Below are 27,468 nucleotides of genomic sequence, written 5' to 3'. Positions count from 1 at the left end.
GTCATAGCAGCCATCCTTTGGTGGGTGAATGGTCCGAATCTACTCATCTGCTCAGAATATGCAGCAGAAGTCGAAACTATAAACAAGGGATGATCATGTTTGGCAGTTATGCAATTCATGCATAGGCTCACTTAATCTCTGCTCAACAACAATTCCTTCTCCGAGCAACTCATATACCAGAACTCCTCAATCTCGTAGCCGACTCTTCGTCTCATTTCCAGAAATTTAGACTTGCCGTCAGAATAAACATTCATCCCACTTTGGTCTCACCACAGATCAGACACCAAACATGCTTCTCAAGAAGCCATTCTTAATTGCCTTGCTCCAAGCATGATTTCCAGAATACCTTTCCTTTCATAGCTTCCTTTCCCATCAACCGACCCGCCGTCCATTCACAACTTAACATCTTACGCTCATTCCTTCCTAAGATCCACATGTGTGTTTCTAAGCCTACTTGTCAGGGATCAACTACTCCTATGAACAACCACTGGCTATGATTGCCCAGCTTTCTCTCATTCTCACACATTTGTACTAATAAAGGCTTACGAAAACAAGAACCTGCGTTAACCATTGAACGCCTGAACTATTTAGCCTCTGCATCCTCTCCGTATGATCAGGCCATCTACATTCCAAGCTCATGCTTAACTCAGCTCTTCCCAACTTTGGGGGTCCTAATTGTCTGGCCTAAATATATGATAGAGATGGTACCCCCACCCTGAGTCTCTCTCAATTCCAGATGCCCTGATCAACCTGACCATCATCCCATTCCCTCTACCCCTTCATCCTCTTTCTACTCTTCTCCAACACTCTGTTCAACTAACGGTTTCGTAGCTTGTTTGTGGTGTGGTCCTAGCTAGTGAAATGGAGTTAATTGGTTAACAGATGTTCAGTAGCAGGGCCACGCCCCAAACGATCACCTGACTTCCCGAAACCTCCTTATATCGGGCTACCTCATACCGTACTGTTTGTTTCTTTCTCTCGAATCCACCCTTCCCTCCCTTTCTCATCCATTCAGCCAACCTTATCCCACATTCTCTTTCTTTTAGGTTGTATCAGGGGGCCCTAATTGTCTGGCCTAAATATATGATAGAGATGGTGCCCCACCCTGAGTCTCTCTGAGACATCAATTCCAGATGCCCTGATCAACCTGACCATCATCCCATTCCCTTTACCCCTTCATCCTCTTTCTACACTTCCCCAACACTCTGTTCAACTAACGGTTTCACTAATGGTCCTAGCTAGGGAATTAAAATTACTAACTGAAATAAAATAATTTAACCCTAAATTCTAATATTTAAAATAATAATATTATTAATAATAATAATAATAATCTGCAAAAGCACATGAAATGACTAATATTAAACTACATTTAAGATGATTATTAGTAAAATATTACTAAAAAATAAAAAAGCCAAAAAATTACTAAAAATAAAAGCCAACTCAAAAATCAAATCCCCAGTTCACATATACAGTGTATATAAAGATGTATACACACACACAATATAAATTTATAGTTATATTTATATTCATTATTATATACACATTATACATAGATTAACAGAAAAATTTATTGTTAGTTTATATAATCTAAGAAAAGAGTTTATATAAGTGATAGTCAAAAGCATGAATTCATAAAATTATAAAAAAAAAATGATGTTGCATTTAACCCAGGAGGATATAATAAATAAAAATAGAAATAATTGAAAAGCAAAACTCTTTTTCTCATGGCCACCCTTCTAAGTGTTGCAATTTCTGTTATTTCATTTTTATGCATTATACAAACTCTGCTTCACACCTGCAGTACAGCTGGATGCCACTCTGAACACAATCATGTTCATAAAGAACACTAGGCTTAAAGTAAAACCCACGTCTCTGCACACCCAGCCCTTCCTGTTCAACACAACAGCCATTTTTCACAGGAACGACACCCCAGCCAATGCTAAAATATGACTTTTATCAATGGCCGTGCTCGCGAGGGGATATTAAAGTCCTAGACGGGCGAGGGGGAGCAGGTTGAAGAACCTTCCCATCATCCATCAGGCTCTGGGATGGGTGCCGTCAAGGAGAGAAACTCATTCCTAAGGACATCCATCACTCTGTGTCTGCCTGCAGCTCTACTGACCTGATCCTGAACCCTGCGTCTCTCAGGTATACGCCAGACGCCTTCTCATCTGTCCCGCTTATTCAGAATAAAAGTCTGCTCGCATTTACGACAAACACGATCCAGACCGCGGTATAAATCACTGCCAGACAAGTCACTCAAAAGGACACTAAACTGTAGCCTTTGACATGTTTTAACACTGATTTTGGAAGGAAAATCTACAGAATGCTGTGGAATTTATTTAAAAATTTTAAAATTCTATACTCAAAGCTTAGTCGAATTAACCAAAAAAAAAAAAAATAAATAAATAAATAACATTTACACCCGAGGTGAATAAGGTAAAAAATAAAATAACCGATATCACCATACTTACACCAACTGATTTGTTACATAATTTTATTATTTAAAAAAAAAAAATTGTGTATTACACATTTGCTGAAATGTTTACATATGAAATTAAATTGAGGCATATTTGCATGAAAATACATCTGAACATTGGATTAATACGGTTAAAAATTATTGTTTGATTTTGGTGACATATGAGAGTCAAAGGTTTTTACAGAAGGGATTTTTTATATCTCTTTTTATAACTTCAGAAATTAGAAAATGTTATCAAAAGCCAGAAAAAAAATGTAATAAAAATAATAATTCACTTCGTTTTTAGGAGTATTATACATAAAATCAGGCAAATGATAAATAAACAAACCCCTCAGTAAAAACATTCAGAATATATATTGGAATAAAACTGCTATGTTTGGTGTTTATAAGTGCTGCTGAAGTGGAGAAACAAACTCTTAATTATATATTGCATATATGTGACCATGGACCACAAAACCAGTCATGAGGGTCAATTTTTAAAATTGAGATTTATACATCACATGAAAGCTGAATAAATAATCTCTCCATTGATGTATGGTTTGTTAGGAGGACAATATTTGGCTGAGATACAACTATTTGAAAATCTGGAATCTGAGGGAGCAAAAAAAAAAAAAAAAAAAAAGTTGTCCAAATGAAGTTCTTAGCAATGCGTTTTACAAATCAAAAATTATGTTTTAATATATTTACAGTAGGAATTTTACATAATATCTTTATGGAACATGATCTTTACATAATATTCTAATGATTTTTGCCATAAAATAAAAATCTATAATTTTGACCCATACAATGTATTGTTGGCTACTGCTACAAATACACCCCAGAGACTTAAGACACATATTGTAATTGAAATCTACAGAATAGATAAAGTTCAATCAAATATACCCTTACAAGTCTGTCTTGCATGTTTTCTTTCCACTAGTCTGACAAATGTTATTAAGCGCAAAATAGCCCAGAATTTCAAAAATGACCAGTGCATGAAGAAAAAAAAAATTAATAAAAAAAAATATATATATAATACACACCAACTCCTGGGGACTCGGGTCACTGTGGGGACCTAAATTAATTTGAGGTCTTCATGGGAAAATGTGATTATGAATAATGTTTTCTGAGAGGTTCAGGTTTAGGGTGATAGAATATATGGTTTATACAGTATAAAAACCATTACACCTATGGAGAGTCCCTACAAGGATAGTAAACCAGACGTGTGTGTGTGTGTGTGTGTGTGTGTGTGTGTGTGTGTGTGTGTGTGTGTGTGTGTGTGGAGACTGAGTTATTTTCTCTTATCTGACTGTCGCAGTTAGAGATGATAAATGTCCTGCACTGGCTGCCAGACCTCCTCTTAACCCACGCCCCAGCTCTCAATAACACACACACACACACACACACACACACACACAAACGCACACACCCACCCCGTAAATCAGCTTTCTGGTCGAACAGTCTGACAGATGAATGTGGCGTTTGAAGCGACGGGCTCATCTTCCTGTGGAGAAAGGAAAAGACACCCACACCAAAGGCCTCTGAAGAAACATGGACAAAGTCATACAAACACGTTTATTCTTACTCACTCACACAAAAACTAAACACACTAACTAAAATTAAAGAGCTAGTTCTGAATTATAAAGAAATATATTGCGCACACAGTTGTGTAATTAAACGCTAAACAATCCTAGTGGTGGAAAGTCTCATTTATTCTATTGAATCAGTTCGTTCATACCGTTCATGTAAATGAACTGATTCAAAATAATCATTCAACTCCTTATGCAGTCTTTTTTAGCAGTGAATTAGTTAATGCGGCTACATTTTTGACTTACTGTAACATATTAGGGTCATACATTATACTAGTGTTTTGTTTTTGTTAGCTGTATTATGTAAAGTTATGTTTAATACGATTTTACCCTAATTGATCATTTATTCAAAAAATCCTTTGTTTACAACCAAGAAAAATCCAGTTCTGATTCAATTCTATTATAATATTGAATAGTTATACATTTAGAGACATGACTATTTTTGGTCTTGTTTTCTGGTAAAAATACCTAAACATTCTTAAATCAAGATTACATATTATGCAAAATTATAAGATATCAAGTCTTGTTTTCTGAAAAAAAGTATTAAAATTAACTTTAAACACCACAAAATATCTAACAGTGGGGAAATAAAAATAATCTTGTTTTCCCTTTAAATCAAGTTTATTTTTCTGACCCCATTTTTTCTTGTTTTAAGCAAAAACTCACTTCATTTTGGGGGAAACATGACGTAGTATATTTTAAGTAATTGTGCTTCAAGTAAATGTATTTTTTTAAGAATAGAGTAAGTCTGTGGGAATTTTCACATGTTTTACTGTCCAACAAGAGGAATCCTTTAACTTTAACAGGTCTACTGAGTTATTATGTGCAAAAGTAACAATAATGTTTGACACTCGATGCATCTCACCACCCTCAAGAGAGAGCGTGTGAATGATATTTCCGTGAAGTATTCGATGTATGATCTCTTAGTTTGGCCAACCTTCATGAATCTGTGCAGTATCATCCTGATTCCTGGCTCACAGATCAAAGCTAGTTTTAAAGTTTTATCACCGTCTGTGATGTGAATACTAAATATTATCTCACAAAATCTCCAGCTAACAGACTTAACAGGCTTCAGTTTATCCGAGAATGAACGTTCGGTCATCATTTACTCATTTTAATGTCATTCCAAACCCGTATGACGTTTTTCTACAATAAAATTTTAGCAGAATGTTCTTCACATTAAAATGAAAGCACACAGTAAGCCTTCAAGCTCCAAATAAGACAAAAAAGCAAGATAATGCATAATAAAAGTGGTCCTTCTGAAGTCATAAATGAGTTTGGAGCAACACGAGGATGAGTAAATGACAGCATTTTAATTTTTTAGTAAATTATTGCTTTTACTTCAAGCATTAGCCAAACATCTTTATTTGAATAGTAATGCTATAAGAAAAAACTACATTTTCTCTCTCAGAGAACTGAGATATCTTACACTTGCTGTCTGCAGATTAAAAGCACTTTATAATTACACTATAGTTAATTGTGCCAGCAGAAAGACCATCTTAAGTCTGATATCCACTTCAATTAAGAGAATAAATGACACTATTAGGCCTGTCAGGGTGACCTTGTGCTTCTACAATAACATACACAAGACGATGAAGCTCTTCATACAACAGACGGCCAGAGAGAATGAATACGCTCTTACTGTATATGCCAGAATATACTGTAAATTAGAGGAAAAAACAAACTAACAGTGTCAGGTTAAAGTTCGGAGAGTTAAGATCAGATATAGGATAGATCACGATTTCTAAATCTGCTTCAGTAGGATTTTACACCAGTTAACCCCAATACCATTTACCTCACCATTAAGAACGGCATTATTGGAATTTCATGTGAAAATAAAGGCCATCTGTTCTGAAGAAGTGAAGCATCTCATGGCTTCTCTTTTATCGAGGACTCAAAGTCAGGGGTGATGGTGGTCTCACACAGCCAGACGTCTGATTATTGACAAAATCTGGTCCAATTTGCAGCTTATTCTGCCCAATCGTACAGGAAGAGACCATAAGACTGATCTCATGAGAAATTATCAACCAGAGTTTGTTTCGTTTTTATGTGACATTTAGGGACAGAAAATAAATGTTTAATAACTAAAAATTAAAATAAATAAAACACCAAGATATCTTTTTAAAACAAAATGAAAACGACACTAAAACAGTAAAAAGCTAAAATAAAAGCGTGAAGAGGAAATTATTAATTATGAATTAAAAAAAAATGAGAAATTTAATACAATAAAAACTTTTTGTAAATATGTATAGCAAAACATAGCTTAAAAAGCTGCATATTTCAGGATATAATTTGACAAAATAATGGCAATAAAATTATAAAAAGCAACATCAACAAAAACAAAAAAATGGGGGGGGGGCAGAGAAATTATAATAAATAAGTGAAATAAAATAAATAAAATTCAACAGAATAAAATGTTAAAACAAAGGACAAGTATAAGTCTTAATAAATATGTATAGCAAAACAAAGCTCAAAACGCTTCATATTTCAGGACATTATCAAAAAAAATAAGAAGTGATAAATTATAAATGAAATAACACCAGAGGTGGTCAGTGAACGTCTGCGGGTCCATGTCGTCTGAGGTTGACACTGTGAGGATACGTTTAGCAGGCTGCTGTCTCTCTACTTGCCAAAGAATCAATAGTAAATGGCAGCATCTTGTTAAATGACAACCTTTTGTCCATCTATCCGTCTCTCTCGCGCTCATCGGCCCCTAATTTGCCGATATCACGTTTAAGTCTCTCCAGAGCAGAAGTGCTGAAATGGTTTGCGAGTGACCTTGGCCCTGTGCAGTCCGAGCTATCGATATCCTCTTTCCTCCACACGCAATCGTTTGTCCTTATTACCGCAGGATTTTTAACCCGTCATCTTGTGGCTGCTTAATCGATGCGGTTCAAGAGTGTTTGATTATTTGGCAGCAATTTCAGGCTTTAACTTTGTGTTTCTCCTTATGTAAAAGTACTGTGGTGAAACCATGGTACATCTTGCTGAATTTAAATGCTGATGTAAAGCATTGTGGTTCTGGTTTAAACAAAAAACTGGTTAAGACAGTTAAAGAGTCTAGCTGGAGACGTCAGAATACAAAACACAAGATTCGCTTTACAAAACTTCAAATGACGACAAGAACTAGTACTTCTCATTGAGCTATTCTGTTGTCTTTTGACCTGTACCCAACACACACACACACTTACAACACCCCGACAACTTCATAGCAACACTAAAAACACTCACAACACATTAGCAACTGCATAGCAACATACACACTCTTACAACACCCCGACAACTTCATAGCAACACTCTAAAACACTCAGATCACCACTCATGAAACCTAAGCTCTTAATCTCCAGAGCAGCGCTCCGAGCTGCATGTAACAGAGAAATGTAATGTGCACTGGAGGGACTGTGGGAGCCATGCTTCTCTGCACAGGTGTGCTTACACAGCCCTAATTAATATGATTACGCTCGTTTAGCAGCAGAACTACTTAATTAAGATGATTAAGCTCATTTAGGAACATGCTGTTATCATTTCCTTTTCCAGCCAAACACACACTCCGCCCGATGATCAGCCGTTATACATCTGGATATATAATGCATTTCACTGACACATGAGGATGTTTGACTCTCCTGTCCTGTGCTGAAGAATACGTTTAAACACAAAAGTCACTATCAAGTGAGAAGTTCTTTTAAGAAACAGTAAGCAACTACCCAGAACACCCTAGCAACCACATTGCAACACCCTGGCAACCAAGGGGTGAAAGCATATTAATCACACATCAAACTTGGCCAAGAAATTACCCCCAAAAGATAATTTAAAGTCATTATTGTGCTGTTAAATTATTTAAATTATAACTTAAAGAAAATATTTTAGGTCAAAGAGATTTGGTTGCTAAATTTTGCAAATAAAAAGACATTTATTCAAACTAGTGTTTACCAAAATGTGGTTTGCGAACCCCTGGTGGTTTGTGAGGGCACTGCAGGAGGTTTAGCTAATAACTATATATATATATATATATACATCTCGATGGTTTTATGTAATGTACCTCTTTGCTGGCAACCACCCACAACTTCTTGAGATGTCAAGGCTGGTTTCATCAGTCCTTCATTGTTTGGCATCTGTAATAGAGACACAGCAGCATTCAGTAGAAAATCACAGATGCATTTCTTGTGCTCTGAACTCCGGTCCTCATCCGGGATTTTGAATGAGTCGCCACTGACCTCACTAATTGGTCATCAGCATAAATAACGAGTCAATGATCTGAACTCACAGCATGTCATAAATCAAACACTTCAGGCTGCTCAGGGTTCAGCGTGAAATTAATCACTGTCTCTATTAATGATGTTACCACACACACACACACACACACACACACACACACACACACACACACACACACACACACAGCCCTATTAATGATGCTGCTGTGTGGAGGAGACAGGAGCTGTAAATCAGTGCTGATAAGAGAGTCTGCAGCTCCCAGCGTTACACTGCGCTCTCCTGCACTAATGCTCTGAGTGCACTGCTGCTCTACATTATACATCCTAAATATAATACATGTGCAAAAGATGCTATTCATGCATATGCCCTAAATGGTCATGTAATGCTTACTCTCATCTATAATTTTTTGTCTATTTCTTATACTGTGCATGTTCTGTGTATTTTGTTCATAATTAATTGTTTTTTAATTTTTTTTAAATTTTTAACTGAGAACATTGTTATAAGAGAATTTTATTTTGTCCAACAATGCATATTCGTGCATTTCTACCAAAGCACAATTTTTGGTGAGTCATCCATGCAAAATTCACAGTTTTTGCACAATTTTAAAACATTATAGCTTGACTGGAAATGACACATCATTAAATGATTCTGTTCACAAGTGATATTTACCTTTTTCTTCAAATGCCACGCCTCATTTCATCTCTAGCTCTTCACTGACACTTTTGGCTCTTTGGACAAAAAGAAAAACATTTAATTAAAAAGTCATGGTTGAAATATCTGAGGGGCAATTGTAGTTTATGTATATATATATAAAAATACAGTATATATAAGATTTTTTTTTTTTTTCAAAAAACCAAATCACAAAATCACTCTTTCTTAATAAAAACAATCAAACAAACAAAAATAATTATTATGATTTGAAGAATGATTTTATTTTGTGAAAATTTTTTTGTACATTATTTGTACATTTTTACACACACACACACACACACACACACACATTTTCCCATTAAACTTATATTTTATATTTTATGGTTTATCATATTTTAAGACCAATATATATTATTAATAAAAAAAAATGTATATATAATGTATTATATGATGTATTATATTAAAAGATTGAGGTGTTGGGATGCGTGAAATAAAATAAACATAAAATATAAAATTAATAAAATTAATTAGGGGAATTTGAAAAATTAATTGATGGTTGGTGTGTAGAATGTAAAGAAAGGTGTCTGACCTTAATGTACCAAAGTAAAATGATTAAATCTCTTGCTTTGATAAAAATCAATTGCTGGATGCCATTGCAACCCAGTTTCCCACATGGACTCAATACAGTACTGATTAATTGATTAATCTATCCAAGGGGAGGAATTCAATTTATGTCTTTCTCACACAAACAGACTTCAAAAGACTTGTTACAAAAGTAGCTTTGCAATCTAAACACCATCAGCTCTGACACTCTGCCCAACATTTCATTTGTGTTTCACAGAAGAAAGAAATATGGCACAACATGAGGGTGAGTAAATGACGTGTAATTTTTATGTGAACTATTTATTTAATAATAAAAAATAGGGAAAGAAATATCACAAGACAGACAGAAAGAGAAAGAGACGTCTCTGGAATCAAATAGATGCAGAACTCTTCATGTTGATGCCATAAACTGACTGTCCAATTATTATAGTTGACAAAAGCACTCATGAGAAATTGTGTTTCTCTGGAGCCGCGGGACGCTGAGATTAATGCCGTGTCTTTCCACAAACCCTGATCATTTGGGTCACATTGTAGCAGCAACGGCAAGAAAAATGAGTCGTGCTCCAGATGATCAGAACCAGCAAACTGCACGGTGAAGGTTAAACTGTGTAATATTTTGAAATGAATAGTTTGAGCTCACAGCGCTGACAGAACGCCATTATTTACAGTCTGATCTGAAACAAACCCAACGGCTGCTCATGAACTCTCTCTGGAGTTCATTTTTAAGATTAGTGAAACAAGCAAACAACGAGCAACAGCCTAAAACATCTAGATTCAAAAACTGTCTATATAGGTAGCTCAAAACCTTTTGAAACACAAGCAGACTGTAAGTAGGACTGACCATAGATAAGAGAGACGTCCAAACCAACACTGATTCTGATTTGATGACTCTGGTTGAATTAGTTCTTCTGTAGCATGAGCTGAAGATGTTGAGATGTTGGAGAGTCTCTGCAGGTATCGACTCTTTTATTGACTCCAAGTCTAGTAAAGGTGTCCAGACATCAGTCTGTAACAAGACATCAAATCTGACTGCAGGCAGCTAGAACGGCTTTGCTTCAATTATGGCAACTTTATTTAAATCATAGTACAGCTGTGAATGCCTTTTTTTTTTCTTTAAAAATATATTAAAATATATACATTCAATTCATCATGTCCTTATTCTATATTTTAATATTTATTAAAAAAAAAAAAAAAAAAAAAAAAAAAAAATATATATATATATATATATATATATATATATAAATATATATATATATATATATAGCTTAATATTGGGGTTATATTATTATTATAATATTATTGGTATATAAATAGATTAGAATTTAATATATATGTGTGTCAATATGTTAATATACATTTTTATAAATATTTTTAAATAAAATATATAAATTAAATAATCTATATTCACATATTTGTATTGTATTTTAATTGTTTTATTTATGTATAATTAATATAATCACTAGATTTTTTTTATTTTAAAGTTATTTAAAATCAAAAGTTATTTTATTTGAATTTAATGTTAAAACTAGTTGCATTTATTTTATTATATGTATATATTAAATTATATTAGTATTATATAAAATATTATATTAGTATATAAATGTATTAGAAAATGATAACGTGTATCTGAAATATATAGTTGACAAGTGTTTATTACACATGTTTGTGTGTGTGTGTGTGTGTGTGTGTGTGTGTATATATATATATATATAATACAGTATGTACATTTTTCAGTGTTGTTCTGTTCTGATCTTTCAGTATTTTGTGTTCATCTGTGTTTGTCTATCTATTTTTGAGCACTACACATCAGTAAACTGTAGTTCATTTCAGTAAACACATGAGGATTGCATTACAGAAGAATAGGATACATCTCGACAGCGTTCCCAGATGTTCCAGCTCAATCGTCCCACTCCAAACACACACACGCTCTGCTGTAACAGGAAGCAGTTCAGTCCGGCCGCTCAATAGTGTGACACACAACATCTGTCATCTGGACAATCAATGGTTCCTCTCAGACGTTCACTCCTGAAGATGACCGTCAGGCCGAGCACGGACGGAGAACCGATCCTCTCTGGGGGCAAATACATGAAGAACAGCTCAGTCTAACGCCAGAAATGGATCTACAGTTTCCCTGATGCGCAGATAGAGACATTTCCACTGTACTTTTTAGCCGTGCCATCAAATAGCAGGAATGAAGATGAGATTGGAAGTGACAGACTTCAGGAGAATATAACCTCTCACATATTCACCGTGTGTAAACTCGAGCGCTGGGGAGATGGTGAATGTCTGTCATGATTGTGACTTATGGCTGTTTTATTAATTCATGTCTGCTGTTCTCATCTCTACAGCCTCAGAGGAACCTGATGAACCTCCTACAGCGAATATCAGATGTCTGATAGCACCGAGAGAAACATTATGACTAAGAGAAGAGAGTATGTGCGCTTCACCAAACTGAAGCTATCTAAAGGGACTGAATCTTAAAAATGTAAAAATAGAAAATAAATTTTACTTCCATATACATATTTACACACACACATTTAAATAGATTTTTTTTTGTACTAATATACTTTATGAATATATATATTCTTTACAAATATATAAAATCGTAATCTTGAAAAATATATAATACATATTACATATTTATATTGTATTTTATTTTTGTATTTATGTATAATTAATATAACGAATCACTATATAATATAATTAACATTAATTATTGAAATGTAAACAGTTTAATTAAATTTAATAACTTAATAATTGAATATGGATATATATGTATGCATATAAATAAAACAAAATAATATAAATACATGAAATGCCAAAAAAATATATATATATAAAGTATCAATTTACATATATTACTTTTCGGTTTGCATATTTTTGTATTGTATTTTCTTTTTATATTTATGTACAATAAATATAATTATTCCTTCTATAAAAAAATAACATTTTTTTTTAATGCAATTAATTTAATAGTAGCAATTGAAACTGGAAATAAATAAATAAATGTGTATATATATATATATATATATATATATATATATATATATATATATTATATATATATATATATATATATATATAGGTATATATATATATATAATCTCAGATAAAAACTATGACAAGTTAAATTTAAGTGGCAATTAAATTGAACAAAATAAATGTATAATAAACACTGGAAAACAGTGGATAAACAGAGACACAAACGATGAAAGCAGGCCAACGGTGCGCAGCTCATCAGCTCTCTCTCTTCCTGTCTTTCTTTGTCTCTGTCGCTCTCTTCCTTCGGCCTTTTATCATCAAAGAGCACATCTGTTTATTGTAGTTCCTTCGCTGCCTCTTAAGTGTGCTCGCGTTACCTTGACCGGCACACTTGCATTGTTACTGAGGTGAAGGAGTAAAAATAAACAGGCCTGAGAATGAGAGGCATACCTTCCTAAACACCAATTGTTGTGGCAGGGGAAGAGAAGAATCCCAGCGAGAGAGCTTCGGCGCGGTCATTTCCCCTAAACGTGTCGCTGCGCTGACAGCATCGGTGTGATATCGGCTGTAGAATTAGAGCTGTCCGGTTGTTCTGCTGATCTTGTGTCAGTTTGACCTCAGGTTCATCTGGATGACTCGTGGTTCCTGACAGCAGCATGATCTCTGGCCTGAGAGGAATGAGAGGAAAAGTGTGAGTCTGACACCTGAAAATCAGTGCTGACTGAAACCCTAGCAATGGCATAGCAACACCCTGGAAACCCCCTACATTGTTGCAAAATTTTGTATCAACTTTAACTTTAGAAAGGTTCATGTACAGCTCATGGATTTTTACGTTTGAATGAACATTTCACTGTTATTTTGATCTTTTTTTTTCAACTGAAGATTGTGATGTCCCTGAACAGACCAGACAAAATGAACCCTCTGGCATTGTTCGTGGCATTTTTTTATTGCAATGAAATGAATGTACTATATTTTCGTTTGTTTATTTTTATTTTAAGGGGATTTTATGGTTCTAATTTTATTTATGAAATAGTTATGATCTATTGATTACCTTTTTTTTTTTTTTTTTTTTGGTATGATCTATTTATTACCACTTTTTGAGAATAGACCTAATAATGAAATGAAACATAAATTGTTGTAAATCTTGAATGTTTGGAGCACAGACTTAAGTTTGATCTCTTTTTAAAGAAGACACTTGGCAGATTATTGCTGAAGTGAGAAAAAAAAATTATAGAAGCTTATGTTTATTATTATGAAAAATGCAAAAAAAATACTATTTAAATATTTTCTATGAAATATATATGTATGTATGTATATATATATATATATATTCCAAACAATGTTTTACTCTAAAACTGCAAAACTGCAAAACTGCAAAAAAAAAAAAAAAAAAAAAAAAAACATCAAAGCCATATATTTATCTCAAAAAATGTGCTTTAAGTCAGATTTTGTTTGGCTGTAATACCAAATGCTTCCACTAGATGAAATCTGCTTCCCATTATTTTCAACAGTACAAGTCTGACAATTTTTTTTCAGGACCGTTTAACCTTTTCAAATCATGTCCATGATTGTGCCAAAACATTTACCAAGTTTCATACCATTCCAGTAAAAGAAAAAAAAAACACGTAAAAACTAAAATGTAACATTTTTTGGTCAAAAATGAGGGTTAAACTACATCTACAAAATTATTTAGGTACCACTGTTGGATGCAGGTACAAAAGACAAACATAAATATCACAGACAGTGATATGCTATTATTAGATAAATACATTGCAAAATCAGATTCTTTCTAGCTGAAGGGAAAAAATATAAGCCAAAACGCCATGAAGCACTAAGAGCAAAAATAGCATTCTACCAACCAATTCAATAAACAATTAACAATATAAATAATTATATTCATATTTTTAGAACTGCATATATCCTTCCCAGTGCATGAGTTTACAATGGAAGATGAATAAATGAAAGAGCTGAAGGAAATACAGGGTCACTGTGACAGATGTGTGTCTTCCTGTGGATGGAGACGCCAAGAACATCCCACACACGGAGAAGAGCAGCGAGCGTGAATGTTCAGGCTCTACAGCTTTATACAGACACAATATATACTACACTACACTGAGACTCGTCCCTCAGTTTGAAAAATGAACTAAAAATCTGTTTATATGGAGCTATTTGAAAGTACTGTAAAGGTAAAACGTTACACATTAAAATGAGACCAGCATTATAATAACTTATTTACTTTATCTATGTAAAGATATGTCCAGTATTAACTACTGGCCCAAATATTAACTATGTTTGAAAAATTATGAACTAATTGTATTTGTATAAATGGTAATTATTAACAGCATGGTGTGCTATTGATAGAGCTTAATTTGAGCTGAAGCAAAAGCACAGAACATCTCTGACCTGCTACTGAACAAACAGAAACAGGTGTGACGCTTAGCAATGCATCTGAAACAAACAAATGCAAAATACTGTAATTTATCAGAAAGCCTTTCCGATCAGGAAAGCCATCGTAAATCTGCAGAGCATCATTTGCTGCCCCGCGGGGCCTTAGACAACTCACACGATTCATTATGGAGGATTTGACGAGAGTCTGATGGCAGTCAGCCATGTTCACGCTTTCCTGAGGGTAACAGCTGCAACACAACACCACAACACATCCGAGAGAGACAGATGTGCCTCTCCCACACACATGTGCACATCATAAACACACACACACAAACCTCTGCGCGCCGCTGACGGCCCTCGCTGTTTACAGTCAGCCATTCTGACTGACAGTGCTCTTCCGGAACAGCTGCTGATTAGAGACTTTACGCACTTACAGTAACAGTTGTGTGCATTAGGGTTTATTTTACCCAACATCTATTTATGCATATTAGAAAAACATGTTAGCATGCTAACGTCACACAGCACTTCACATCGGTCACTAACGGCTGGGTTGACAATATTAAATAGTCGATTTTAATCGATCTTGATGAACTGATATTGATTCTTAAACTCTGCAGCCTGTGTTTTAATCTTTAATTCTGTCAATTTTATTGTGAAATTGAAACAGTAAATACTGTTTTGGTGCGACAGTTGGCATCTCTACCTGTTTACTACTAGTTACAGCACAAAATAAACATGAACGAACATCAGAAGGTGTTGAAAGAAACAGAACATACTTATTACATACTTACTAAATGCATCATGTCTCATATAAACGATCATTCCGTGTAGACTATATGTCACGTGATGTCACATTTACCTCAGAAAAGCCATTCACTTGTTAGTCAATCTATAAAAATAACACATTTTCCCTTCTATCTCGCATATTCTTTATATTTTCACTTTACCTGTTATTGATGTCTTCATTATTTAACGTATGTTTGAATCAATATGTTATGAAAACAAGTTTTTATGACATCCACCCTATTTCAACAATAAATTGGACTAGAAACATAATTATGTCATAAAAAACATATAAAACTGACAAATGTGCAACTGTTTTAGTTTGAGTGTTGGATTGAATTGAATTTGGATAATGTTGGTAATTTTAACCTTTAATATTATATATATTTAACTTTAATTATATGACAGGGTTCCCTGCTGTAAATGGTACGTCAATTTTTCTTAAAGTAAATTTACAGCATTATTTGAGAGATAGAAAAATGTACATGTACTGTCCCTGACATACAGTATATATCCAAATGAATCAATATCCAATATTGAATTGAATTGAATCAAATGCTTGTGAATTGGAATCGAATTGAATCAATTCTAGATCCAAAACACATTTTTCTTTATTTAAACTATTAAACAGCCAGATTCTACACTTATTCCACTCTTCATTTTTGCCTTGAATTAAACAGGCTATTTATTCTACTGTACCTTTAAGACTTCTCCTGTACAGTATATGTAAATAATTTCGATACTGACAGAAAATATGAAGTGTTTTATGCCCATAAACAACCCAAAACAGAAAGCATGCGTACACCTGGACTGATTTGATCTGCTGTCTCTGTGTTTTGTGTGTTCAGAACTGAAGCCGTCTGGGATCACATGAGTTACTGCTGCTTATTTTAACATGACATCTCAGATAAACAATGATAAGATTCAAAGAGGATATTCACAGCGGTGACGTGAGATTAGAACTTAATTTATGAGCTGTTATAAGCTTCTCTCTTATCTGCTCACTGACTCAACTGATGATTTTTCCTGAGAAGGGCTGGGAATGGAGATCCGCTTCCACTTTTAGAAAATTACTGGAACCCAATGAAAGAACAGACATTACATTGTGTTTTCTGGAATTGGCTGCAGATTTTAAATGCACAAATCTGTAATGAAAAGAAGAAAAAAAAGAAAAAAACACACATCTGATAAAAAAGAAATGATAATAATTATATAATATATGTATGTATTCTAAAAATGAGAGAGAGAGAGAGAGAGAGAGAGAGAGAGAGAGAGAGAGCAATTATTAAATTGAGTTTCCTGGAATAGAATAGAATAGAATAGAATAGAATAGAATAGAATAGAATAGAAACTTAATAATTCAAAAATGAAATTTGCTCTCTCTCTCTCTCTCTCTCTCTCTATATATATATATGTATATATATATATATATTTTTTTTTTTGATAATTATTTAGTAACAGTGCTGCACCCAAACCAAGAGAGAGAGAAAGAAAAATATCACTTTGGCAAAAAAAATAAAAATAAAAAATAAAAAAATGCACAAATCTCCTAAAATAAATTAATAAATTAAAACAAAATAATAAATAAAAAAAATAAATCCATTAATTATAATAATTCAATAATCGAAAAAAAATACAAATCAATAATTCAAAAACACGATTCTGCTAAAATAAAATAATTATAAGAAATAATTTTCATTATAATAATTAAATGTTTCAAAAACTGCTAAAAGAAATTAAATATTTCCGCTGGGAATTATTTATTTTGGGCTGGGAATAGAGATCTACTTCCACTTTTGTGTAGTTTTGTTGGTTACATCCAACACAGATAACATGCCCCTCGAAACACATGCAGTGTAAGAACCAGCGGCGTTTGGATGGATGAATTATTGAGAAGAAGTAATGACGTTGATTTGCCTTTCATTCTTTTTTTTAATAGTATGTATGGAATTTGTTTGTATATAAAACATTTTTACGGATGAGTTCCAGAGATCCTCTATCACTGTCCTGCATGAACAGCTGCTCTCCTTCAGTCCGATCAGCGGCTCTCCAGCACAGAAAACATTTGTCAGGATGAGCTGATTTCCTGTTGCCATCGCACAGATGAGATAGTTTCCATGTATGAGCAGATGAACCTGGCTCACGGGCCTTCATCTGGGGTTATTAATAAAACAAGGTCCATGTCCAGTGACAGATTTATAGTTTAGGGTATAGCACCAGTGCAGTGGAGGGACACAGGACACAGATTTTACCTTGGACCTCAGTTGGCATCTCAAAAATGTATCAAAAGTGTTTATCATACAAAATTGACTGTAGAATCAGATTTGGAAATAGATTCTTATTAGCAGGGGAGGGGGAGGGGCATTCTCACTTGGGAGAGCTTTTGATTGGTCAAAAATCTGTGTAGTGCAGCGTGAGTCACACATATTTTCCCATTTCCTTTAAGAGAAAGACAGCAAATTTAAAGTGCACAAATCTGCTAAAATAAAATACAATTAAATAAAAGAATAAAAATGCAATTATGATAATATAATAATTAAAAAATATCTGCTGAAATTAAAATAAATAATTATAATAAATAAATTAAATGATAATAAATCAATAATTAAGAAACACAAACCTGCTAAATATACTAAATAAATATATATAAAAATTAACAAAATACAATAAAATTTTATTTTATTGTATTTTATTATTTTTTATATTCATGTGTGCAAACACAAATCTGCTGTATATAAAAGTAATGTAAATATAGAAAATACAAACAATAAAAATTATTTAATTTGAAAAACATTTCATAGAAACATAGAAAAAATATTTTAATTTAATAATTTAAAGACTGTGTGAAATACAATTGAAATAATTATAATAAATAATTTAACTTTAATTATAAATAAAATAAATATAAATATATATGAAAATAAAATAAAAATTTTATTACAGTAATTTAATAATTCAAAAATATCTGCTGCAATAAAATACAAATTTGTGTGCAGAAGCACAAATCTTGAAAATATAAAATAAATATAAATATAGATTTTTTTTAATAATTCAAAAACAGTGGCTGAAATACAATAGAAATAATTATAAGAAATAATTTAACTCTAATAATAAATAAAATAAATATACATATATAAAAAATAAAATAAAAATTTTTTTTAGTGTTTTTTTATTTTTAAAATATATGTTGTGATATAATATAAATTATTATTATTATATTCACTAGGCTTGATTATTGGGTTACTCTGCATTTAATCCATGTTTTGGGAATCTATTTTTGGGTATGACTTACCTGTCAGGAGACACGGAGCCCAGGCTGCTTTGAAACATTGCTTTGGGACTGTTAGCATGTTTTCCTGCTAAGCTAAAAAGAAATGAGACGGGACGGGCTGCGACAAACACTTTATGAGTCAAGGTTGAAAAACACTGCAGTAATAAATCACAGCGAGTTCCCATTTGGTTTAGCGAGTTGATATGAAGCAAAACAGGATTTCAATTCTTATCTTAGCAGCAGAGACTGTATCCTTTAACCTGAATCAAACGGGGGAAATTTACCTCACTATTTCCACCACAAAAGACACACACAGACAGCTCATTTATCCTACTAACCATCCATGCTCTGTGTGTGTGTGTTATCAGGAGTAATTGTCCCGTGTGCTTCCTGTCAGGCTGATATAAATTAAACATACACGTCCAGCTGTTTATGCGATCTCATGGTTATAAATGCAGTCTGGCAAACATCTGAAGTGAATCTCATGACCTACATCAAAGTGTCCCGGTGTTTGAGTGGAGCAGAGATGTTAAAATCCTACAGCAGGACGTCCTGGACTCTCAACTAAAAAAATAAAAATAAATTTATATATATATATATATATATATATATATATATCTATATATATATATATATATATATAATGTGAAATAAAACATGTAAAATAAATTAAAATGTATAAAAAAAATTAAAGGCTAAAGTAAAATTATTAAAAGCTTTAAAATTTTGTTCATTTTGTTAAATTAATAAAGCAAAATAAACTAAAAAATTAAAAATTCATAAAAATACCCTATAAACTAACATACATTAACACGATAGGACACACAACGCATTTAAACCTAAATGTTTTATTTGTAATTATCATTATAACAGTCTAGGTTTTTTTTTTTCAGCTGTAGTTTTAGTTATTTTAGCACATCAAACTAAACTAAATGAAATTGAGAAATGTTACTGAAACAAAATAAGTTTAAGTTTTTAAACGATTTCAGTTAAATTGATTATATTTCAAGTAAAGTAATTTATTACAACATTAAATTTATGCTGATTTTTTCATATAAATATATATAAGAATTATAATAACATTTAAATATATATAAGTTATTTTTATATTCAGGGTTAAATATGTTATTTTTATATTCTGGGTTGATTTTAATGGTTTTGTTTCACTGGTATGTTTAGGGATGTCCCATATAACTGATCTATACAAGTACAAACACAGCAAAGGATGGCCAAACACACACACACACACACACACACACACACACACACACACACACACAAACACACACACACGTTTGATTCTATAATCGATTCCACTTGACTGGTCGTATATCATCCAGCTCCTCACACTCACACACATACACACACACACCCACACACACACACACACGATCATCCTATTCTCTCTCCTGCCGCCTGCACATTTGCCAAGGTCGACACTAGGAAATGATCCGGAGATAGTGTCAGTAGATTTATGTCTTCGCTCTCTCACTGTGTGTGTATTTACAGAATAAAAGCTCACAGATGCTGTCCTGAAATCATGTATGTAACCCCACAGAACAATGCTGTGTCTCACACGTGTGTGTGTGAATATGAACAGGCTTTGTGTCAAAGTATAATCATGCATAGTTAGGACAAAAATTTATTAAGAGACTTAAGCTTAAATGGCAGGAGAAAACAATTCGAGTATGTTGTTGTTGATGTGAGAGTGTTTTATGTTTGTGTGTGTGTATGTGTGTGTGTGTGTGTGTGTGTTTTTGTTTTTTTGTGTGTGTGTTAGTGGGTGTATCTATGTGTGTGTGTGTGTGTGTGTGTGTGGGGGTTTGTTTTTAATTTGCGTTCTTCCACTAACATTCATATGGGTCTATAGAATGGGTCTTACAAAAAATAGAAATGCTAAGAAAAATTAAATAGGCAAAATTTTTTAATAAAAATTGTACATTTTAAAAATGTACAAATTAAAAGTTTACACATTTTAAAATGTACGAATTAAAAAAATTAAAAAACAAAAAATATTTAATTTTCAAGTTTTAAAATGTCATTTAAAAATGTTAAAATATAAAAAAATTACAAAATTAACGAATTTAAATTAAACATTACAAAAATAAAATGTATTTTAATTAATTACATTTTAAGAAATACATTTAATCAATTAATTAAATATAATTAAAATGTAAATAAATAAATAATTAATGAATAAATGAATGAATGAATGTTTGTCATCATTTAGATTTCCATTTTCCAGCCTCACTCTCTTCCTGACTCTTACAGTGCGTCTAAACCTTTGTGATGCAACACAATCACAGCCAATCAGAACTGAAGATGAAGCTGAGTGCCAGAGTAACTGAGAGCTTCAACTGAGCTCGATTACATGCATAAACACACACACACATGACGCCGGTCCTCTCTTACAGTCTCACTGACGGTAAATCTCATCCTCGTCTAATAGTATTACCAGCTTAGTGTTTACATCCTAAATAAAGGCCTGAGACACTGAGCTGAGATCAGCAGACTCACACTCCAGTCTGTAATTAATTCAGCCTTCAGCCGCATGTGTGTGTGTGTGTGTGTGTGTGTGTGTGTGTGTGTCCGATCGCTGGATTACGCATTGCCTGCCAAAATCGGCTTAGCAGATGCTTGATTAGTGTTTACGGTGAAAACAAGCTGCTGCTTGAGCACCAATAAACTGACTGTGCAAAACTCACTGTAATGCAAGGATGCTGTGAGTGTTTGTTGATGTTTGGTTGCTAGGTGGTTTCTTGCTCGTCCAAGTCAGTCTAAACATGATTGGTGTACTTTGGAGACACTAAAATTGGCTACTAAAGACAAACAGCTTCAAAGATTCAAGCAGCACAGTTTCTATGTGTAACACACACACACACACACACACACACACAAAACAGCACTAAATTTTGTTGCTTAGTGGGGTTTTTTAGGGGGGGTTTTGTAGGAGCAGGTGGCCTGAAGACTTTCCAGAAGCAGGAACAGCCCTAAAAATTCCAGCAAGACCAAATTAGATCTGAAGCATCCAGCTGAAATGAAACACTTTTACAGAGTCAAACGCCTTCTGTTCAAACACTCTGCTCTCTTTCTTGTGTGAAACTGTACTACTCACTATTTATATGACATGTCAGTCATGTCTTTAAAGTCAAAACTGTTTATTGACTTTCATCCACATTCCTGTATGTGACTGATTCTCTAATGTACATTATGAAAATAAAATAACAAAATAAAAAAACTATTTTGACTCTTGTGACTATATTTACTCCATGTACATTATTTTAAAAACATGAAATTAAACAAAAAATAAAACTAAATAAAGTTTAAAAAAAAAAATCTAAACCATTGTGACAATATTGACTTAGTGTTTATTATTTCAGTAAAGTAAAATAAAAATAAAATGTCTAAACCACTGTGACTATATTTGCTTAGTGTTTATTATTTCTATAAAATAAAATAAAATAAAATAAAATAAAATAAAATAAAATAAAATAAAATAAAATAAAATAAAATAAAATAAGACAAAAAATAACATGTCTAAACCATTGTAACTATTTACGCAATGTGCATTTTTTAATAAAAAAAATGAAAAATAAAAACAGAATAAAGTGAAATAGAGAAAATAAATTCTAAACCACTGTTACTATATTCAATAAAATAAAATAAATAAACCATTGTAACTATTTAATTAAATTAAATTAAATTAAATAAAATAAAATAAAATAAAATAAAATAAAATAAAATTAAATTAAATTAAATTAAATTACCTCCGCCTCTGTTTTAGGCTACTGTTGTAATTCATGTAGGCTTTCTTAAAATCCTGATGATGCAGTGCTGTTTAACATTAACTTTAAAGTTGCAGCAGTAATATTCAAAATTTATAGACTTTTTGGGATTCAACCTCCACGTGCCAGTCAAAAAGCCTAAATAGATAAACACAAATATGAATCTGAATATCCTGTTTGACAAAAACAGATCGAATGTGTTGCGAACGGCACTTAATAAGCCAAAACCTAAGGTGTGACCTGTAAATCCTTACAAGGAGAGGTCAAACGCTGTAAAATTAGTCCTAAACATCAGCATGACGCTTCAAAAGCTGTTTGAATTTGAACACAGAAGAAAGACAGCGAATAATTGAAGGATGACTAAAGTACCAGCTGAAAACAGGCGGTTCGCCGTGTCCTTGGGTTGCGTGAAGCGTTTACGAGATTGAGTCGACAGGGTGTGCCTGCATTTACGAGCCTCCTGACAGCTTCACCATCAAACAACAACACAAACACGCTCGTTAGCAGATTAAAAGGGCCTTCTTTGAACAGCTGTAACTCAGGAACGGTCTGAAAGAGGTCAAACACAGGACTCAAGCAGGACAAACGTTATTAACTCTATACATCAGAACCAGCAGACAGGAGATACAATTATCAGCTTCTCTCTGTGTCATAAATTAACCCTCCACAGACACATCACCTGGCCGTGATGAGACTCACAGGTACACGTTACATTCTGTCCCGGTCTCAGGAGGTCTGGAACGGATCTGAGATCAGAAGACCAGGGTCACATTAGAAGACAGCGATTTACAACCCGTCACCTGTCAGTGATGTAAATACAGAAGCACAGCTGACATGGAAAACACACTCAAACTCAACTCCAGATGAACTAAACGCAACTGCAAAGGTCACACAGGTCACGACCCTAAACTGAGTCACATGTTAAATATATACACCACCATTTAAAAGTTTGTGGTTAAGATGTTTTCGAAAGTCTCTTCTGCTCACCGAGGCTGCATTTATTTGATGAGAGATTTGTTTTTAATTGTGAAATATTATTACAATTTAAAACAGCTGTTTTCTAGGTGAATATCTGTTAAAATATAATTTATTTCTGTGATCAAAGCTGTATTTTCAGCATCATTACTCCAGTCTTCAGTGTCACATGATCTTCAGAAATCATTCTAATATGATGATTTGCTGCTCAAGAAACATTTCTGATTATTATCAATGTTGTAAACAGTTGTGCTGCGTGATATTTTTGTGGAAACCGTGAGACATTTTATTTTTCAGGATTCACAGATGAATAGAAAGTTCAAAAGAACAGCATTTATTTGAAACAGAAATCTTTTCTAATATTATAAATATATTAACTGCCACTTTTTATCAATATGATCCTGCTGAATTAAAATACTATTAATTTCTTATATATAAAGCATTAATTAATAGCTATAATTTCTTATATATAATAGATTCTATTCTTCTTATGTATAAGAAATTACAGCTTTTTTTGTAGCTATAATCATATTCTTAGTAATTATACATTGGGAGTGTTATTATTGCTTTTCCTATTGCAAGTCATTACATTTCCATATACTCACATTAGACGTTTTGATCATTCAGTCAGTCATTTAAAGACACACTAGGTTTCTGTCAGACTCCACAGATATTGTGTTCTTGAGTGTGGAAGAGGAAAACAGCAGCTAAAGGGAGCGTGTAAATTTCCCTGTGGGCATCTTCAGCTAACGAACACCCGCAGGCCGCCAGACACCAACACAGCAGCTACTAATTAACCTGGCAAACACACAGTAACCAGCAATTCAGGAGCCAATAACAAGGCAGAACAACTTCTTCACCAAACCTAAAGCTGTGGGGCGTTTACACACACCAGCGCAGCATTTGATCTTCCAAAGCTTGAGACACCTTCGTTTGGCCCAGTATTCAGGGAGACTCATGTCTCTGCAGAGAAGGCAAAAAGTATAAATATTTAAAAGAAATATTTCCCTAAAGGACTTGAATTACTAAACCAAAATCTATTCAAAATTGTTTTTCTTAAATAAAGTAGAAATAAAATAAAAGATTAATATATTTTATGAAAAAAAAAAAAATCTGAGAAAAAAAAAAACTTGCCTTGGAAACTAACTGAAAAAAAAAAATTATTAAAACTCAAACTATTATAAATTGTTTTCTTAATTGATATAAAGCAAAAATAAAAATAAAATATAAACATTAGATAAAAAACTTAAACTTAAAAATCTGAACTATTTCTTTGGCAATTAACTGAAATAAAAAGATATTAAAGACTAAAATTAGTAAAACTAAAACTATTAGTAATGGTTTCCATAATTGAAATAATAAATAAAGTAGAAATAAAATAAAATATAAATATTAGATTAAAAAACTTTAACGTAAAACAAAAATCTGAAATAATTCCTCTGCAAAAAATACATTTTAAAAAAGTTGTTGAAGGACTAAAATTACAAAAATTAGTCCTACTAAATTAAGTATACTGAATTAAAATAAAGTAGAAGTAAAATACAATGAATTATAAATATTAGACAAAACAAATAAAAAACACACACAAGATAAAAATTTAGAATAAGAATTTTGTTTCATTGGAATGTTGCTTTGGTAAATTTTTGGTTTAAAGTTTTTGTTGTCAGTTAGTAAAGTATTTTAAAAGAAAAATAACAATAATAATAATAATAATAATAATAAAAATAATAATAATATAAAACCAATATAAAAATAAAGCTAAATAAAAAAAAAAAACTATGCACATAAAAATAAAAAAAATCTATATATTAATACATACTATAATAGTATATATATATTTGTGAGTATAGTTATTTTATTAAGAATACTGCCTTTGAAGACTGCTGTCTTTGTAGGCAGTATACAGCAAGGCAGCTAACTAGATTTTAAAACAGCACTTTGGAAAATCATAAAGTTCAGCCTATCAGTGATCTGTCCAGACTCAAGGACAGTGTGACCTCTGACCTCTGGAATGTATGTAGATTTTGAGACAGCTGTTTGGATTATGGTTTTGTTCTGCAATCCTGAAAACTTTCTATTCAGGGGCCCATTGAAAGTGTATTGACTCAGTGTATATCAGTGTGGTATGGGAACAGCTCCAGTCATGACTGCAAAGCCCTGCAGAGAGTTGTGCGCTTAGCTGAGCGCATCTCAGGGTCTGCTCTCCCCTCTCTGCAGGACATCTACCTCAAACGCTGCAAAAGCAGAGCTGTTAAAAATAATCAAGGACTCCATTCTCCCCAGTAACCATCTTTTCACTTTTGCTGCCATCTGGTAAGCGTTTCCGTAGCCTGATGTCAAAAACTGAGAGACTTAGGAGGAGTTTCTTCCCCCAGGCCATCAGGCTCCTAAACTCAAAACCAGCCTCTTAACATCTTCATGTCTCCACTTAATATTCCACTTTATCAGTAAGATATTCATCATTCACTACCTCACATTGACATACTTAACGTGTCAACCTGTTTGCACATTTTGCCTCTTGTACATTCCTGTGTATCTCATTATTTAAGACTACAGTTTACTTTCATGCACATTATTTTCCACTATATATTTAATTCTACAGTATACATCTCTTTATATATTTTATATTTTATTCTTATATTTTTATTGTTTACTTTTATTTCATTCTTTCATAGCTATATTTATGTATATTTTCATCTGTGTTGTATTCTTTAATAATTGCAATGTCCATGGAGCGTACCTGACTCACATTTCACTGCTGGTTATATATGCTCTATATAATTGTGTATGTGACAAATAAAAAAATCTTGAATGTTGATTTTTTTGTGTTTGTGTGATATTGTTAAATCTTGAATCTTGGGTAACAGGGGTCACACAGTCCCAGGCTGGGATCTGACCCCACAACCAGTTCAATACCTACACAAGAGCTAAAAACAGCAGCGTAAACACATCACACGCCGTCAGGGTCATAAATCAGCTTTAATTGGCTGTCTTCCAGGAGTGTAGTCAGTAATGTTGAGTTGCAGTTTAATCAGAGATCCGGAACAAACAAACACAGAACACTGGACACACACCTGCCTGAAAATAAACACCGGTCAGATCTGAGAACATCATTCAGTGCTGTGCTTTGATCACAGCTAACAGGAACGTTCGCAGAAGCGCTTTTTAAACGTTAAATAAACGTTAGGACAAACTGTTACATTTATGGAACATTCTAATGACAGTAATATTTGATATATGTTCTCATAACTAAAAAACAACATTCTTTAAATATCCACATGATGTTATTATTACCTGAAGAATGAAAACATTTCTAGAATATTAAAAATAAACATTCATATAATGGCCAATAACTGATAAAAAGCTAATATAAAATTATACACTATTTTGTCTAAATACATTTAAAAAAAAAACCTCTCAAAATTAAATTTAATTGTTTTAAATGCTTAAAGTAAATTTAGGCATCAACATTAATGAAACGTATAAAATCTCCGATCTACTAAAGGTTACATATAACAGTGTTGAATTATTATATTGATTGATACTGATTCATTAGAAATAACTCATTTTAGACGATAATTGAAATGATACTGATATATCATGCATCCTTAATTGTAACAGGAGCTAGTTTTGTTTTACACTACTTTTTAAAGGTTTGGGTTCAGTAAGAGAAATTAATACTTTTATTCAGCAAAGATTAATTGAATTGATTAGTGCCAGTAAAAAATAATAATAATGTTACAAAAGATTTCTATTTCAAATAAATGC

General features: G+C 32.8%; 1 long non-coding RNA gene across 3 annotated transcripts; it reads right to left on the bottom strand.

Annotated features, from left to right (window-relative positions):
• Positions 1–22,748: 22,748 nt before the first annotated feature.
• LOC122144428 lies at positions 22,749–26,772 on the bottom strand. 3 transcript variants are annotated; one of them, XR_006159699.1, is made up of 5 exons: positions 26,621–26,772; positions 24,593–24,663; positions 24,306–24,498; positions 23,405–23,525; positions 22,749–23,192 (listed from the first exon to the last, which is right to left on the bottom strand). It is a non-coding gene; the product is annotated as an uncharacterized LOC122144428 (long non-coding RNA). The 3 variants fall into 3 exon arrangements; XR_006159698.1 differs by having other exon boundaries at positions 23,405–23,471; XR_006159697.1 differs by having other exon boundaries at positions 22,749–23,525.
• Positions 26,773–27,468: the final 696 nt, after the last annotated feature.

The sequence above is a fragment of the Cyprinus carpio genome, unplaced genomic scaffold (genome assembly GCF_018340385.1).
Source record: "Cyprinus carpio isolate SPL01 unplaced genomic scaffold, ASM1834038v1 S000006670, whole genome shotgun sequence".
Classification (NCBI taxonomy): domain Eukaryota; kingdom Metazoa; phylum Chordata; class Actinopteri; order Cypriniformes; family Cyprinidae; genus Cyprinus; species Cyprinus carpio.
This window is presented reverse-complemented; position numbering and strand designations above follow the sequence as displayed.